General features: G+C 37.2%; 1 protein-coding gene across 1 annotated transcript in view; it reads left to right on the forward strand.

Annotated features, from left to right (window-relative positions):
* The first annotated feature begins 401 nt into the window (after positions 1-401).
* Positions 402-18,292, forward strand: part of LOC128744139 (elongation factor 1-alpha 2) — a 42,284-nt gene continuing 24,393 nt past the window's right edge. Inside the window, exon 1 of the mRNA XM_053840941.1 lies at positions 402-481. The gene's annotated coding sequence lies outside the window, so the exon portion shown is untranslated. The remainder of the gene's footprint in view (positions 482-18,292) is intronic.

Below are 18,292 nucleotides of genomic sequence, written 5' to 3' on the forward strand. Positions count from 1 at the left end.
GCTCCTGTTAATTTTGTGAAAATTTGTGGAAATTCTGGTCCAAAATAGTTATCCAGTTGATTCTGGCGCTACCGATAGGCTTTCCGCTTGTCGATGGTGTTTAGATTATAGCAGAAAAGTGTAGATTTTCCAGAAATTTTCACAAATCGCCCAGGACCGATCGAGGTTCGATTTTCCCTTCTCCACATTTTGTGAGTTCGGCAGCGTGTTGGAGCCACCCGGTACCGGCACGAACAGGGCGCCACAGTTGCCAGCACTCGGGTGGGTCACCATCGGTAAAGCATTTATCGAAGCCCTACCTCACTATCATTCCAAGGTTCTCCTCAGCTCGTGCTGACGTGCGGAGCGATTTTTCCAGAGACTGTGTGTGCTACTGTGGAAAAAACGGCAGCCATTTGTGGTGTGCTAGTGGACAAGGTGGAAAAACCATCCAGAAAATTGTGCGTGAATTGCCGTTTTACCACCGGATCAACCTGAAACCGTAAGTGTTAACCGCACTTTTTTCGCGAAACCGATGAAACATGTGGAACAGTAAAAAGGAAAATGTGCTTTTTCTAAATTTAAAATTCCTTCACGGCTGACTCAGCAGCGGCAGAGCCGTGAATCAGCGTGCAAGAGCCGATAACCTGACACCGGACTTGGTAGGGAAGAGGAAAATGGAAAATGTCTGCCATGTGGAACGTAGAGAAACTTCGAATTGATTTTTATCGTTACGCTATCGTCGTAGCACGAAAAGGATACAGTGTGCGAAATTATTGATTTCTCGGCTCAAAATCAGTTTTAGGGAATTTTATGCATACCAAACAGGAACGGTATGATGGAAATTTTTCATAAGATGGTGAAATGGCTGCCGTGGTGAAGTGTCTGTCTAGATGCTGACCGGCCATCTTTATCGTTTGCAAGGACGTTTTTTTCTTGCAATCTTAAGTTGTAACCAACCATGTGTTTGGATTTTTCTGCAACAATTTGTGAATACTTCATTTTAATCGGCCTTCCGTTTTCGATAGAAGAATTTTAGTAATGTTGAAAATATTTTACATTAGCCATTAAAGGAGCAGCATGGTGTTTGGTGGCGCTCTACTTGCAAATGTACTGTTCTGTTAAGGTTCTTTGGATAACATGACTGATTGTACTAACTGTGTGAATGTCTTAAACAATTTTTTTTAAATAGGTAATTACTTTGGTAATTTATCCACATGCTGATGTTAAGAACCATTATGCAATATGCGTTGTCATTTTCTACAACTCTTCTTCTCTTCAAAAGTGATTGCAGTAAAATCGATTTAAAACAAATGAAAATATAAAAATATCCAAATTTGCAACAAAAATAAGACATTTCGTTAATTAATTTAGAGGAATCAAGATAAGTTTTGCACTTTATTGCCCAGTGTGAGAGATGAAGCGTAGTAAATTTGCAGCCGATCGCATGTCCCTGCATCGATTTTTCTTATAGAAGTTTACGATCTACACTTTCCTTATTTATTAAAATTAGAATTTATGGAAAACCACGCACTTATTGCAAGTCTGTACAAAAACCCTTTAAATAAATGTCAATTTTATACTTACCCTTTCTGTTACTGGGCTTTTCTCAATAAATTTAATTTCAAGCATGTCTAGTGGACAGAGCTCAGTGGACCTCATGCAAAAGCTGCTGCCTCGCATGCGCTTTCTAGGCAAATTTGAAGCAACGCACTATCCTGGTCCTTATCGTTTAGTTCCGTTTTATTGGAAGAAAATCCTAACGACACCGGCCTAGGCACACAATAACAAACTATTATATTACATTAGTTCAAACGCTTCCGATTAAAAATATTACAAGACAACTCGCGACCGTTGTCAAGGCCAACTTTGTTTTTCTTTTAACACCATAATGAATGGAACCTCGGGTGAACAAGGTTGTTCACTTTAGCATACAAATATCCATGAAATATCGATTAAATTGAAGTCGGAATAACACAACCGAAAAATAAAATGATTGATTTGTAACAATTAACTTGAACAAAAAATTGTCCGAAACCATCTTTACCATCTTCCCAGAAACGTGCATCTTAATATTGGTCTTTTTCAAAGCATTTGTGGGTGCATGTTTTCTACTCAATGTTTCAATTGAGTAAAATAGGGTAAGGGACGGATTAATCAGGAGCCGCCTGTACAAACCAGTTGAACATATATAATATAAGTTGAGCTTAAAATGCAATATTATGTAAATATTTTCAGAATCTTTTGATAAGAACATCATCTAGAATAACTTAACCATAGATGTAATTTATTCAATCGCAATTTACTGTGTTTTCAATAAAAAAAACTAGCATTTTTCAAGCTGCTGAAACGAATCGTCACCTCGCTACTGCTGAAAAGGATCCTCGCACCTCGCTAGTTTGAGCACTGATTACTTACAGCATTTCTAAATATGTCTAAATATGTCAGCGCTTGCGTCATTTGAGGTCATGGTCACAAGCCTATGACAGTGGTAATTTGAGACAAGTCAGTAAAATTCAGGTCTGCTTAAGAAAGCACGCTGGTGATTAAAATTCGTTCGGACGGATTAAAATCAGTTCCAGCGCCTCAATTTTTAATGTAAAAAGTCAGAATTTTAGCTTAATAATAGTGACTTTCAGTGGTAACAGCTGAATTAAAGTTAACAAAAAGATTGGTATGCTGATATTCCCCACTTAGTCAACCCATCGCTAAATAGTAGGGCAAAATAATATCACACTTACTGAGCTTTCGACTAGACTGCTTAAAATAGGTTCCTTACCCCAAAATCATTGGGCCGGAGTTAAACTGAAGAAATTTTTTGTACTTATGTTAAAAGGGCAGCCTAGAATGCCAAAGTGGATCGGAATATATTTATGGCTTTTTATCCGTTTTCTTGAAGTAAAAAATACATTATTGAATTTGATTTCTTTGAAAAAATGTATTATAAAACAGAAAAAGTACAATAAAAAATAAAAGTCTACAATTTTGTTATAAAAAACAATCTCCGTTTTTTAGAGAACAAAAAGTTTCTTGGAAGTTTACACCACGTATACATGGAAAACACATATTGCAGTTATGCAAATATTTGGGCGTAAGACTTAAGTTCAATGGTTTAAAAGATGTGACTTTCAAAATAAGAGCTTGTGACAAAAATGATGATTTTTTGGACCACCACAATCCAAGAGGGACCACCAAATAAAATATTGTACCCATTTGCAAAATAAAGGGCGAAGAAAAAATTGTAGCGAAAGAGCGAAAAAATAAAACCGGCCCAAAATATCGATTCATTGAAAACAGGATAATGAGTTTATCATCATCAGTTCACTCTTCTACGATATCAACATTATTTTTATTAATAAACAACCAGCTGATACATTCCTCTTCAACTACTCTTTTGTTTACCACAGAGTAAAGACGTTCATCCTAATGTCGAGGGATGTGCAGAAAAATAAAAACCGTTATTTTGAAAGTGTAGCGTGGCGCTTGCTTCATTACAACACACACAGAAGTCTACACAGAACTCAGAAGTTTATGCATTCCGGGGATTTAATATGGTGCTGGATGGGTTCGTCTATGACGGGTTTTCGCCTATTTACCCAACATAGAGAGGAAAAATAGTCCTCCTAAATAGAGGAAATAGTCAGCATTAGAACCAACTTTGACATTAATATTTATGGATTGTCTTTTCATTATTGACAAAAAGATATTTGAAGAAAACCACTATTTCTCACTATTTTTCAACAAACAAAAGTCCCCTTGGTTTTGCTACTTGCTTGAAATATGACGAAGAGCTGATCACTCGGGGAAAATACTGGAAATTTCGAGCTGTGATTCAATTTATTCCATATTTTTTTTTGTGACAGTTGGATACCTCGTGCACTCAATTACGACTCAATTAATACATGAATAAATTTTTGTAAATGATTGCTGTTTGTCCATGATAGATGAAAGAAATCTTGCATATGCCGAACTTCCGCTGGAACATGAAAATTTGTTTCACTAAGAAATGTAACTAACTAACTAATATTTTATCTGACTGAATGGGTGTACATGTACAAACAAGAAGTGTCAGACTCATCTCGTGCCAAAAATTAAGCAGTTGCAGGTATAACCGGTGGCAACTAAAATTTTTGAATGTATTTCTCAAGCTATATTTTTAATTATCAGTTATTAAAACCGTTATTTCGCAGCAAAATTCACAAGGTTAGTTTTCGCAGCGCTAGTCTTTTTTGATGGCATGGGATTTCCTATTTCTTGCACTAAATTTGTATGAATTTTGTATAGATTCATATGGGAAAATCAACTTTCATTAGCATTTTCAAATCTAGACGCTACTATATATGCTTAAGTTTTAGCACAGACAAACAGACGAGACACTCGCGTAAGTTCCATCGTCCAATCAAAAACCACTCATTTTTCAAAAAAGCAAGTTTCGCAACATGACCACACCGCGGCGCGCGAGTGTTGCTTCGAGATTTCAGTACAAAACCATACAAATGTAAAAACCTTACAGCATAAAACCGTGCAAATGCAAGCTACTCCGCGACATGCCATAACAGAGGGTGCTAGTGTGCAAGCAAAATGTGTAGGACGATGGTTTTTAAAGGATTTTCTTCTATGTGTCATGTCAGTTCGTCAGTGGTTTTAGTTACTCGTACGAACCTAGATTCATAAGTATGCTTAAACAAAACAGAATTCACTCGAATACTTGCGCTACTTGGCGAAAAACTTATGAAATCTTGGTCTGTGCATCAACCTTACTGAAAACAGTAGTTTTCTTTATTGCCAAAGTCGCGAGATATACAGAGATAAAGCCTACGTTCCACAGGCGTTGTCCAAAATAGGGGAGAGACGTTTACAGTGGGACACTTTTTGTTCCAAAAATTAAAAAAAAAATTCATGATAGCTACCAACGAGGTCTACAACAGGGCGAGTAATCATGGGTTTAACAAACTGATTTTCTTCGTATAGATGTCCGATTGCGAATAACAGCAAGTGGATAAAGTTAAATTAAATTAAAATTTTGAAAAATTGAAATGAAATAAACTGCATTGAAAATTGACGATTATGTTTCATTACTTTTCCTGTATTTCAACGCAAATTGTACACACATACATCATACATACACATATACAGAAACATACACACCTGAATGCATGCATGCATCCATACACACACACACACACACACACATACACACACACACACACACACACACACACACACACACACACACACACACACACACACACACACACACACACACACACACACACACACACACACACACACACACACACACACACACACACACACACATACTTTGAATACAATCGATCCTTGATTGGAATATTCTGTTTTTACACGTTTTGAACGGTTCAATAGGGGAAACAAGGGAGACTTGATCCCCATTTTGTTTTATGTATATTTCTCAAAAGTCTACTAGAAAAAAAACCTGGGTTTTCAATTTTTCGGTAGTTTACAATACAGTTTACTACCTACAATTTATCAATTAGTGATACGTAGCGCTTAACAAAAGATATGAGATATTTTGGAAAGTACAGAAAATTGTACATATTCAAAATATGCGGGAGACTTGATCCCCCGTCTAGGCACAATTGATCCATTTGTAAATATATACTTTTAAAGCTCAACTTTCATTTGGAAGTTTTATTAAAATAGGCCTAGTTCATATAGTGCCATTATTTAGTGTACAACAGTTTAATTCAAAAGTATAAAAAGTATTTAGAAATCGTTATGTGCATTGATCTGTAAAAGTATAGCTTTGGACATCTTTTATAATTTGCGACGAGAACTTTTTCGTTGGGTTTTAATTTTTGAAGCATTATATTTTTCCTGTTTAATAATCAGAGCGGTCTCCAGCTTCAATTTCGTTGGTGCATCTGTAAGGATGTGTATCTCCTCGTTTTCTTACTCTTCGCACATTTTTACATGGTGATGCCTTTGGAAATGGTTTTATATTTACAGGTGTTTTGATAATTGTATTGTACGGAATCATCGATTTTGGTACCTGATTAATAGAATTCTTCAAAGAAGATGAGTTGTTTTGTTCAGATGAATTCTTTGTCCGAGCAGTCTTTCTTCATCCTTGGAAAATGCACAGGTTGCTCCTCCGTAGTCCGGTTGGTAGATGAACTTTTCAGAAGCATTTTTTCGCTCTCTCACATATCGCTTAAGTGTCATTACATTCAAATTGAACATTTTTGCGGTCGTTCTGACCGATTTTCCAAACTATTCGTGATTTTTACATAACGAATGTTTACGATATGGAGAATTGTTCATTTTATTATTTACGACATAACGGCCTCCAAGCTCTTCATTTCCTAACAAAAGGATCAAGTGTCACTGAAATTATGTGGATCAAGTGTACCTGTCGTAGTAAGTTTTACTGAAAATTAATTTTGTAAAATATATACAAGTTTTATTGTAAAATGTATACAGCATCAATGAATAAACATGTTTAGCTAATTTTTTGTTTGAAAAGTAATTCAAAAATTTCAAGGCAGTTTTCCGTAGCCAAAAAGTTGGACTTCACTAAAAAAAGAAGTATAGAGAATTATTCCGTTGCAAATCTTATTATATTATATTTTCTTTGCAATGTAAAAATTTATTACATTTTTGTTTTGCAATTTTGTTAGTTGAATGAAATGTACAACTTTGTTTTTTTCTGCATAAAAACAGCATTGTATTTACTGAGAAACAATGAATGGATCAAGTGTCCCAAGGGAACAAGTCTACCTGGTCTCCCCTAAGCGTCATGTTAAGTGTTTAAGTTTGAATAACTTTTGAATGAATTGTTCGATTTTCAATAACTTACTTTAGTTTGATAGATCTGAGCCGCAATTTCCAAATGATAATAATTTGCAGAAAGTTTACCATTGCATTATTACTAATTGTCGGAAAAATATGTTTTAAATACTTTTTTTGCACATTTCTTTTCTGTAACTTTTAAACCACAAGCTCAATCATCATAAAATTTGAAGGTTGTAGCTTTAAAAGGGTCTCCTTTCATTTGCAATTACTTTTGTTCAAATCGATTGAGGAACCTCTGAAAAAATTAGGTCTCGTATTTTTTATATTTTTATACATAACTTTTGAACTGAAAGTCCGATCAATATGAAATTCAATAGCGAACAATGGGACAACTAGACCTTTCATTTGATACTAAGATCATCGGAATTGGTCCAGCCATTTTTGAGAAAAGTGGGATAGAAAAAAGCGCTGCATACATACATACACATATACATACAGAAAATGCTCAGTTTTCGAAACTGGTACTATGGTACTAGACACTCGGCTCACAGGGCCTCCTTTCGAAATTCGGTTTTCCGAGTGATTGCTATACCACTGACGAACTGACATGACACATAGAAGAAAATTCTTCAAAAACCATCGTCCTACACATTTTGCTTGCACACTAGCGCCCTCTGTTATGCATGTTGCGGAGTAGCTGGCATTTGCTGGGTTTTATACTGTAGGTTTTTTACATTTGCAGGGTTTTATACTGTTGGTTTTTTACATTTGTATGGTTTTATACTGGAAACTCGAAGCAACACTCGAGCGTCGCGGTGTGGACATGTTGCGAAACATGCTTTTTTGAAAAATAAGGTGTTTTTGACTGGACGATGGAATTAACGCGAGTGTCTCGTCTGTTTGTCTGTGGCTATACCTTTATACTATATATAGTAGAAAGGCAAAAAGATCTGATTTACGGAATTTGTCCATTGTTGAAAATAAATTGACTGAAGCTTTTGGAGCGTCTTAGTAGAATACGAAACCTGGAATTAAATAAAAAGAAAACTAATCCAATTTATTTCTACTATGTATATGTATTCGTGACAGAGACGTATTTCGCCTACGACTTGCGGGCTTTCCTCAGTGTTTGTTTTCAAACTAAATTAGCGAAAGCAATTTTACAGTTTTTATAGGAACTTAAGATTACGTAATCTATGTGTGGGTATATAAAATTAGTGTGGGTAAACAGATGCAATGTGTAATTTGGTGCTTAGGACTACGTACGTAAACCTATGTGTAGGTAGGTAAACTATTTTTATTATACAGTACCACCCCGCTAATCCGACAAATTTATAGCCGGATTAGCGAATTTTGACTCGATAATCCGACTGTCAAACTGACGTCAGTGTGAATTTGAAATGTGGTTTTGTTTACATCCATACGTAAACAACTCCGGAAATTTGAGAAAATATTTGTCGTAAGTACACAATAACTATGTTTAATACTCAGTAATGCTCAATTTCGTCAACAAAATACTTTGAAACTCTTAGTTAGTATCGAAATAAGCGCAAGCACATCAGTCTATTGAGAATAGCAATGAAAATATTATGGCCATGGCAAAAGTTAACATAGTTAGAAGCAGCACCATGTATCATTTCCATTTAGTTAGAAAGAGTACCATTCTGACTCTAACGGAGACACCAAACGAAGGTAGTATTCGATTGAAAGAAGTTAAGTGCAATACTTTTTAATTCGTAATTTTCCGGATTAGCGAGATCCGGACTATTGAGTCGTCGGATTATTGGGTGTCGGATTAGCGGGGGGATACTGTAGATAGTTTAAGTGGTGTCTTATGCAAGAGTTTGAAATCTAAGAAGAAGAATTGTAAATCTTTAAACTCTCCGTTACATCCATCTTCCACGTAGAGCAGTTGTTTAGTACTGTTGCGTTGTCAATGGTCAGCGGGTGGTTGTCGTTCAAGATATGCTTAGCTACTTTTGATCTAAAATAGTGTGTCAGACCCTCCTGGGCATCTAACGCTTTTGTTACCTCTGCCAAGTGTTCTTTAGTACGTGTTTCTAGATTCTTCCTAGTCTGGTCGATGTAAACCTTTACGCAACGTGGGCAACTGATTTCATAAATCCCGAATTTTCTATGTTCTTCAATCGGGTCTTTAGTTGACACACCATTTTAGATGAAAAGTGGCTGAGCATATCTTTAACGACAACCACCCGCTGACCATAACTACGACACTATGCAGGCCCTTGCGACTTACAAAGTACTGCGCGAGACGCTGTTCGTCTGTCAGCGGGTTAGCCGCGATTTTCAGCGCGGGTTTTCGGAGAAAGGTTCCGTTCCTATGAAATAGACCAAACTCGTGTTTTTAGTCTTTGACCTTGAAATGCGGTCGGGCATTAATATTAATATTTTTTTGTAACGGTGGTTCTGCAATTGATGGAGGGACGGTAGGGGAAAGTAATGAATTTTTTTGAACTGGAGGAAAAAGAGCAGGAAGGTGAGGGGGGGTTAATAAAGGGGTTGCGCAGTCTCCTTTTGTCCAGCGCCTCTGCGGTTCAAAGGTACACGGGTACCAACGAGCCACATGCAGATGCAGTAGATTTATCCATGGAATAGTATCGATCATTTCCAGAAATGTGCGACTTCGAACGAGGGAAGAAACTTTAATCATCCAAAACAAAGCATTTTTTGAAATAATTTTTTATCAACCACCGGCACTGGGATTTCAGCATCGATATCTGTCCCTCAGTATATTTCGGGACTCTTATGTTCTTTCGGTACTTTATTCCGACTCATTTCAATGTTTTGCAGATGTACTGGTGAGAACAATTGAACTTTTTTTGCGGCATATCGTTGGCTCATGGAATCATTGTTGTTGAAGGCACGAGAAAGAGAACGAAGTCCTTCTGAGTCCATAACTTTGGCTGGTCTTCTACTACCTTGTTTGCGAGTAGTTGTTGGGGATCTTAGGCTTCGATCTACCATATAGTCGAAGCCGCAACATTTTCGCTTTTAAAATGTTGTACCGTAGGATACTTTTTGCCTAGATCTTTGTGCAATTTACAGAAGTGTACAACGCGCTCTTGTTTTAGTTGCTACCCGTTAATCCCTTTATCATCAGCTTTCGCATGGTTATCGTCCAATGCTTCTCTGCTGGATAGAACTGAAGACAATTTGGTGGATTCAGCTTTTTTGGGATAAACTGAACTCCATTGTGGTGGTACATTATCATTGCAGCACGTCTTTGTCATATTAGCAGCTGGCTGAATCTGGTCAAAACGTTAGTGGACCACCACTGGGCTTAATACGTAAAATACTTTTGTTGAGAGACTCACTTTTATATACTTCCGAATATAGTGTCTTATCCATCACAAAACGCTGGATTTGATGCCATAGGAACAGATCCCTTACCAAATCACGATTTTTTCCGAACTTATCCTCGAAAACCAACATGAATCTGTTAGAAATTTAGCCCCATGGATTTGCTTGCAATCATCGTTCGTATATGCTTTAACGTCGAGCTAGAATTTTTTCACTAGACCATAGTCTGGGAAGTTGAGCATAAGCCTTGAGCCTCCAACCGTAGTTGACGATATAAGGTTCCATTATGGCGCCTCAGTACTTTTGCAATAATCCAACAATTTTGCTAGCTTCCAAGTTGAAGCTAATGATCTTGCAGGTGACCTCCTGCATGATGAATATCTCAGAACCACGTTAGTTTATAACTTGCGAAAAAATAGCAGAACTGTTTACAAACAATAAATCGCAGTCGAAAACTGACAAATTCGACTACTGGAATTGCCACTTTCGCCATAATGAAGTGTTTTTTTGGCTCTTTCAATGAAATGTTGAAAATGATGAAATCTGAGAACCTTGAAATCGAAGGTCACCTATTTTATTTCAGAAATAAATACCTAGCAATAAAAGCTTTACTGCTGCTTTAAAACTTTTCAGTTTGTAATTTGGAAAACATGTTGAAATTGGTTATATCTAACAAAGATGTTTAAAGAAAACGTTAATTATAGAATTTGGCTGGTAATGCAATAATGGCTCCTAGTCTCTAAAGAAGTAATTCAAAGATTAAATAAATTTCAGATCTCATCATTATCAAAAATCTTCAGTACCGTAGCCAGGTTCTGTCAACCACTAAAAATTCGTCCTTACAGCCAACTCAAAATCAATGTACCTATACCCGGAAGGAACGCATGCGCATTTCTACTCCGTTCGTGTTCTGCAGACTGCCTCCTACACAGCAGCGGTTTACCAAGGTAGACTCATAAATTTCCAACAGCCAACAGCCTCATCCACATTGACCGGGTCAGTGTTCGGTGGATTTTTCAGGTGGAAATCTCACTCTAAACTCGTTGAAACAAATCTTTCCCATCCTAGCGTTCCTTTTTACATTTAAATATCTTATCGTAAGGGTGAAAACCCGTCTGCCGGCAGTAAAATCGGAACCGACAGTAGGTATCGATTTTCTCCGCCTTGCCGTCTGGATGGTTCCACGGATAGTAAAATGAACTTTGATACCTACACAATGATTTCCTATCGATCCAGCTCGGGTGGTACACCATGCGGCTCCACTGGAATGCAGAAATTACCTAACCCGAAAGCAGGAAGTTTTCCTTTCACGTTCGGTACGTGACATGTACTCGTACTTGTACGATGCTTATCGGTGAATAATAGTTCTTGAAACATAGTGGATGTTGAAATCAATTTTACCGTAATTGATCACGATAGCAACGGAAACTCATCACTGCAATTGCAGCTGCTGCTGCTGCAGCAGCAGCAATTGCCGAATGTGATAATGAGTCTAATGAAGTTATGACAATGTGCACATCTCACTCTCGCGGCGAATCCGATTGTGTGACGGTTGTTTTTTGCTATCACACGTTTAAAAATAGAATGCTTCGACGAGAAGCATAACAAAAAGACAAAATAAATCGTTACTTCGCGGTGTCTTACAGCGGCACTGCAAAACGCACCACAAGCCACCATGTGGCAAAATATTTTGCCTGATATGTTGAGGATTCACTCGCAACCGTTTTGCTGTTGCTAAGCAACCTACGAACCCGATCGTTCGTTGTAATGGCTCACATGCGTGACGATCTTTGACAGTTGAACGTACATGCGGAAATAAGAGCAATTAGAATTGTAATCATTAGAACTATAACTATCATTGACGGTGGCAAATAACTAGTTTTACATACTGTTTACGTAGGACAAACTGTTTTACATAGGACAATTTTGTCTTTTCAGTGACAACTGAAGCAATCGAAACTACCATGTGCTGATGAACTTTATAGCTCACAGCTAATCGCCGAATGGCCCCCGGTGGAGTATTTAATGTTGGCTATACGTTGTACCTAGGTTCGCGATGTGATAATGAAATTATCACCATGCCATGATGTTCGTATGCTAAGCGCAGTGCGTTCTATGTCTAGCTGGCGCTGAAGCACACAGTTGATGCTGACCTTGAACACTTTATTCGTCATTAATCGAATCTTTGAAATGGCTATTGCAATTGGATGAGCTTGATACACTTTTTAGGAGCGAACGCCATATAATCTGTCTGTTGCAAATATTGTCAGAATAATTTGATAAATCTTTTCTGTAATCAAGAAAATAAAGGGAAGCCACACACTCGGGAAAAGTGAGAAATGAGGGAAGAAGTCGGTAATTCAAACCTGCCGGGAAAAATCCAGGAATTTGGCAAAAGCTGCTCTAAATCGAGAATTTATGAATTTACGTGCCAACATTCAAGCTGTGTTCGTTGTTAGAATGTTTCATTAGTATGCCCGGATATAAACAAAAGCTGGGACACCGATCCTTAAAAAGCATGTTTTGACCTGGAAAAATCAAGTAGGGTGAACTTCCCCCGGGAAAGTCCTCTATGGCCGGACACTAGCATTTCTCAAAACTTTCGTTTCAATCTGGAAAAGTCAGGGAATGTCAAGGAATTTTATTAGATGTCAGGAATTTTTGGCATGAAAAAAAATATACTGATGAAGTTATGGCATCGCAAGGATAACATTTACTTCATGTATCTGTCACCTTTTTATTCAAGGCCTTCGCGTATGCCCAAATCAAATAGAATATGACATGTTATTTTTGCTCGCGTTAAACCAATCTCTTGTGTACAAATTTCCCAGTTTCATTAAAGTGGATTGATCTGCTTTAAACCATTATCAATAACTTTTGGATTCTTCGATATTAATCGGGTATTTAGATCAGAAGTGGTGTATAGAAATTTGCTTATTTTATAGGGAAAGTGACATAAAAACTTGGTGGATGTTAACACGCAAAGCGCATTGGGACAATATTTATTCTGTTTTCACTGCAGCCAATTCGGTCAGATTGTTAAAACACTCTTCGCTGCTTCGAGAACAAATATCCATTGATATTTAAACAAACCAGCATTTAAAACAAGCAAATTTTACCTCTTGATAATTCCAGACTTCCGGACCTAGATCGGTTTGTAACTGGAACGAGGACTAATCAAACTGAACCAAGATCAGCCTTTAAAAATTTGCTTCGATATTCAACCTGAACGGGTCAGAACCCGGACTTTAATTTTTATTCTCCTGTCGATTACTAGTGAAAACCCACGCTTAATGCGAAGTGAAAGACCATCTCAGCCTCAAAATTCTTATTTAGTCTAACAAATCAGTCATATCTTTGAAACTCGACTGCGAGTACAATCGATAGAGGTCGAATAAAAGCAAATTATACAACGATGCTGCGTTGCTCAATTCATCGTTGAGTCATTTTTCATCAAAAAAATTTAAATTCCTGAGGAACAATTATTTCCTTAAATTTTGATAACAAATAGCTGCTTAGACAAATCGAGCTTTGTGTCAGAAAATTACTTCAAATTATGTTCTAAACTAAAGATCAACTTTTATATTTGTTGTTTTGCATAGTTAAATGTGTGAAGTGGATTTATGCCCATTCATTACATGTGATCAAACAGACAGAACGATTTAATTTCGATGTGCGTTAATTAAGTTCGAAATAGTTTTAATTTTGCATATAGAAATTTCGCATAAAAAATGAATTTGAATTGAAATTTAAAAACGTTTAGAAAATAATTCAAGAGTAACCAATTAAGCCAAATGAACACTTTGAAATGAGGAATTAACGAGATATTTTGCGTCTGGATTTTTTCGAAATACACCTGGAAAAATCTTGAAAAGTCAGGGAATTTTATTTTCGCTGGATAATCGACACCCTGTTTAAATAAATTGGAGGTAAAATTAGATTTAAATTAGAATTGGAATTGGACCTGAAATAGGACACGTAATTCAACAGAAAATAGGACTTGAATGTAACATGAAATTACTCGTGATATTACACTTGAAATTGGAATTAGTTTAGACTTGAAAATGGACTCGAAATTGAGCTCATACTTATCCTGGTGCGATGTCGTTTAAGATTTCACCTGCATAGCAATGTTTCCGCGAACAAACTCGCTCCCTGGCTGTCCATCTCCAATTTTCGAATGCACTTTCCAGGGTCATCCTTCATTTGGCCTAGCCATCTGCACGCTGCACATCTCTGCGTCTGGTAGCAACCGGATTTTTGCGGGGTTGTTGTCTGCCGAAGCCGATTGAATTCGTATTGAACTTGAAAATAGACTCGAAATTGGACACGTATTGAACTTAACACTAGGCTTAACATTGAAAATGAAATCAAACTTACACCCCTATTCTGTATTTCGAACGAATCTTTATTTCGTTCGACTTGTTTCGAACGAGATGTTTTGCGCATTTGATTTTGCTGGCGGAAATTTCGTTCGAAAGAACTTTCGTTCGAAATACAAATTCGTTCGAAATATAGAATAGTGGTGTTTAATTGAACCTATAATCGGATATGAAATTGGGATTAAATTAGACTTGAAATTGGACTTAAAATGGGAAATAAAATTGCATCTGAAATTAAGCATAAGCATAAGCGTAGGATACCGCCCGTGTGAAATAGAATTGCATCTGAAATTAGACTTGAAATTGGAATTAAATTAAACTTAAAGTTTAACTTAAAATGAGTCATTAAATTAAATTGAACTTGAAATTTTAGTTGAAAATGGATTAATAATGAACTTGAAATTAAAGCTAGAAATGAACTTGAAATTTGATTTATAATTGGAAACTAAATTGAATTTTAACATGAAAATAAACTCAAATTGAAATAATTTGCTTTACCGTGACCGCTCCTAATTCTGCGCATTTTTCTTCATATAAGTATTTTTTTAACATTGTGCATAACTATGATCATTGCGTTATTTTTTATAAATGTTTATAAATTATAAATGTTGAATATTACGCCATTATTCACAAACGGGCCATAATATTTGAGAGCGAAATAATTTAACGTGAAACTGAAAGTATTTTATATGGCAGAAAACATCGTCGTTAGCGCCAACGCTAAGATTGTCCTTCTAGAAAATGATCAAATTTATGATCGAAATTCTTTGCAATGATCGAATTACCCAGCATAATTAGAAAGAATAATTAGTTTTAGTCATGTTTTAGACAAAAAGAATGATTGCATGCATTGCTTTCCTTAGAAAAATGCCATGCAATAATGCGCAGATTTAGGCACAGATTTTTTATTCATGTTCCAAATTCTGCGCAGTAATGTATCCTACAAAGAAATCGCGAAAGAATACGCAACCTCACCCAAATGGCTAAGGTATAGAGGCATGAAAGTAAAATCTTTGATTGGAATCCTGTGCTGTGTCTCGGGGTCCGAACCTACGAGCGCCGATTCATGAAACCATGTCCACTATTTTTTTTTTAATGTTCAACCTCATGGGGCTGTCAGAGAGTGTGGAAGTGGTTTCTATGTGAAAACACAATTTTTAGTATTAGTCTAAAGTTCAGTATGCAGAAAACCCGAATATATTCGCCCTTCACGTTATCGAGAATAAAATATTTAAAATGAGGCAATCAAAATGATAACAACATTCCTTTGCCACCCGGACAGCACAAGAAGGCCGGATCATGGATTTAATAATGGTAATGGCTAATGCCGAATTTTTTGGTGTGCTTTCAGCGTATAAAGGCATAAACAGCATGGCAGGAGTGTTTATTTTCACTTTTTGGGTGCGCAGAATTAGGAACATGGGCAAGAAAGTGCGCAGAATTAGGCACCGTGGATAAGTTTACAAAACGAAAAATATACTCAACTGTTGGTCGACTTATAATTCCTATATTTTTTTACCAGATATTATAGACCGTAGCACTACACGTTGCTGCTATCCGCGTTGTAAATTTAAAACTAGAATACTTGGAATAGCGGAAGAATCATAAAAATGTCTTTACTGCGCAGAATATGGTACGTTCACGGTACCAGTTTCTTTTTTTTTTTTTCAAATTGGACTTGAGGCGGACTGGATCTTCTTTACAGCAAGTAATATTGGCTCTTGAAATGATAACGCCAGACTTTCGGGTAATACTTTGAGGAACTACCTATGTAGTTTTATATTAATTTTTTTAGAGAATGTGGGGCACGTACCCTAACGTGGTCCACCCTTGGCACGCCAGTAGATAATTCCGGTTTCTATCTTCTTCTACTATGCACGAAGCTTGCAGCGAGACAAGTATCAATCAGGGATAACCTGGTTTAGGTATAAAACTTGTCTGCGTCCTATTAGGACGCCACAAATTTTGAGCAAAAATTTCGAGATTTTACTCTTGGCATTACAAATGCGACAAATATCATCTTGAACGAAACCAAGATTTCGAAGTTGATATCCTGTTATGAAATCGGTAAAGAGGCTGAGATCTCTCTTAATGTAATTGAAACTCAGCAACATTTGAATAAACTCATTACTAAATACAATAATTTTGCTTGATTGATTAAGAACTTGTAATGGGCCGTAACTTTTCGGCTTTCTCATTGTTTCAGCTTGCACTTAGTCAGTAATTCCTCAGAATGGTCATCGTCGTCAGAAGCAGAGAGTCGAGGTGGCCCGCTGTTCCAAGCAGTCGTCTCCATTCAACTCTATTCTTGGGCCACTCGTCGCCAATTCCCCAGTCGCCTCAGAAGTCGCAAATACTTTCGACCTAGTCGAGCCATCTTGCACGTTGAGCCCCTCTGTTCCTGGTACACCGTTGAATCTCCATACTAGTGTTGTTGTTTGCAGTTACCAGCAATTCCAAATACACGAATTCATCTACCACTTCTAGTTCGTCGTTGTCAACGGTTACCGTCCGTGGAAGGCTCGCGTTTGCTTCCTTTGAGCCTCTTCTTTCCAAGTATTTGGTCCTAGACGCATTTATTTTTAGCCCAATTCCTCTCTCCTTGGTAAAAATCGTGTCCCTCGTTTCGATGCCCGCTCGTCGGATTACCCTCTCAAAAGTGATGCTGAACAGCATGCAGGATAAGCCGTCACCTTGTCTCAACCCTCGCTGCGTCTTGTAGGGACTCGAGAATGTCCCCGAGATGCGCACGAGACACATCACTCGATCCAATGTAGCTCTGACCAGTCGTGTCAGGTTATCCAGAAACCGGGTTCATGCATTATCTGCCATGCAGCTAGTCTCGATCAACTGTATCGTATGCTGCTTTGAAATCACTAACGATGTGATGTGAGGGCGCGTTGTATTCCCGAATTTCTGCAAGATCTATCGGATGGTGAAAATTTAGTCCGTAGTGACGCGAGGGTTTTGAAACGCACCTTGGCTACCAAGAAAATGCAGATATTATTTGTATTTCTTCTTAAGGCAGATTTGTTTTTTAAATTCTATTGCAATTCTAATGATAATTCAGCCTCAAATTGTTATGTCCGCTTCTGGTACCGGTTGAGGCGCTACGATTAGGACGTTACGCACTTGCAAAAGAATTTGGTCAGCACACTGGAACAGACTACGGAACGGGTACGGAAGCGTATGTTTCTAAATTCAGCCTATTTTCCTTTTCTCTCGCTAATGAAATGACTTTGCTGATATACAATTTTAATATGTTATAACTATTTTTTCAAGACTGTAAGTAATCAGCTGTTTTTTTATTGAAAGAACGTCAAAACCACTTGTTCTTCCACTAGAACTGGGCCATAGGCCGAAATAGATGCAATCGCTTAATGCGCCGATAATACCCTCCCGTGCCCTAGCTGGCATTATTAAACTATCCTCGTCAGAAATGGTTTTTAGAAGGGACCCCCTGGAATTTTTTAATAGAATCTGGTAGTTCAATTAGTATAGAGTAGGGTGGGGCATAAGTGCGATGTTTGAAGTTGTCATCAATTTTCGTGAGATATAAAGAAGGACAACAACATAATATATTTTATAGTGATGCAGTAACTCAATGTCTTTACATTCAACTATAAATCATCTGCGTTAATAGTGTTTTGCAAAATAAATTCTTCTTTCTTCTGATCAAGTGCCGATTCGCACTTTTACTCCACCAGTGCGGCAAAAGTCCAAAGCTCGAATCCATTAAATTAGCACAATAGTAGCTAACAAAACCATATTATCTCCAATCTGCGTTATGTTTCGGTAAGGAATATTCTCAATTTGCGCCTCTCCTATTTTGTGCT

This window comes from Sabethes cyaneus, chromosome 3 (genome assembly GCF_943734655.1).
Source record: "Sabethes cyaneus chromosome 3, idSabCyanKW18_F2, whole genome shotgun sequence".
Taxonomy (NCBI): Eukaryota; Metazoa; Arthropoda; class Insecta; order Diptera; family Culicidae; genus Sabethes; species Sabethes cyaneus.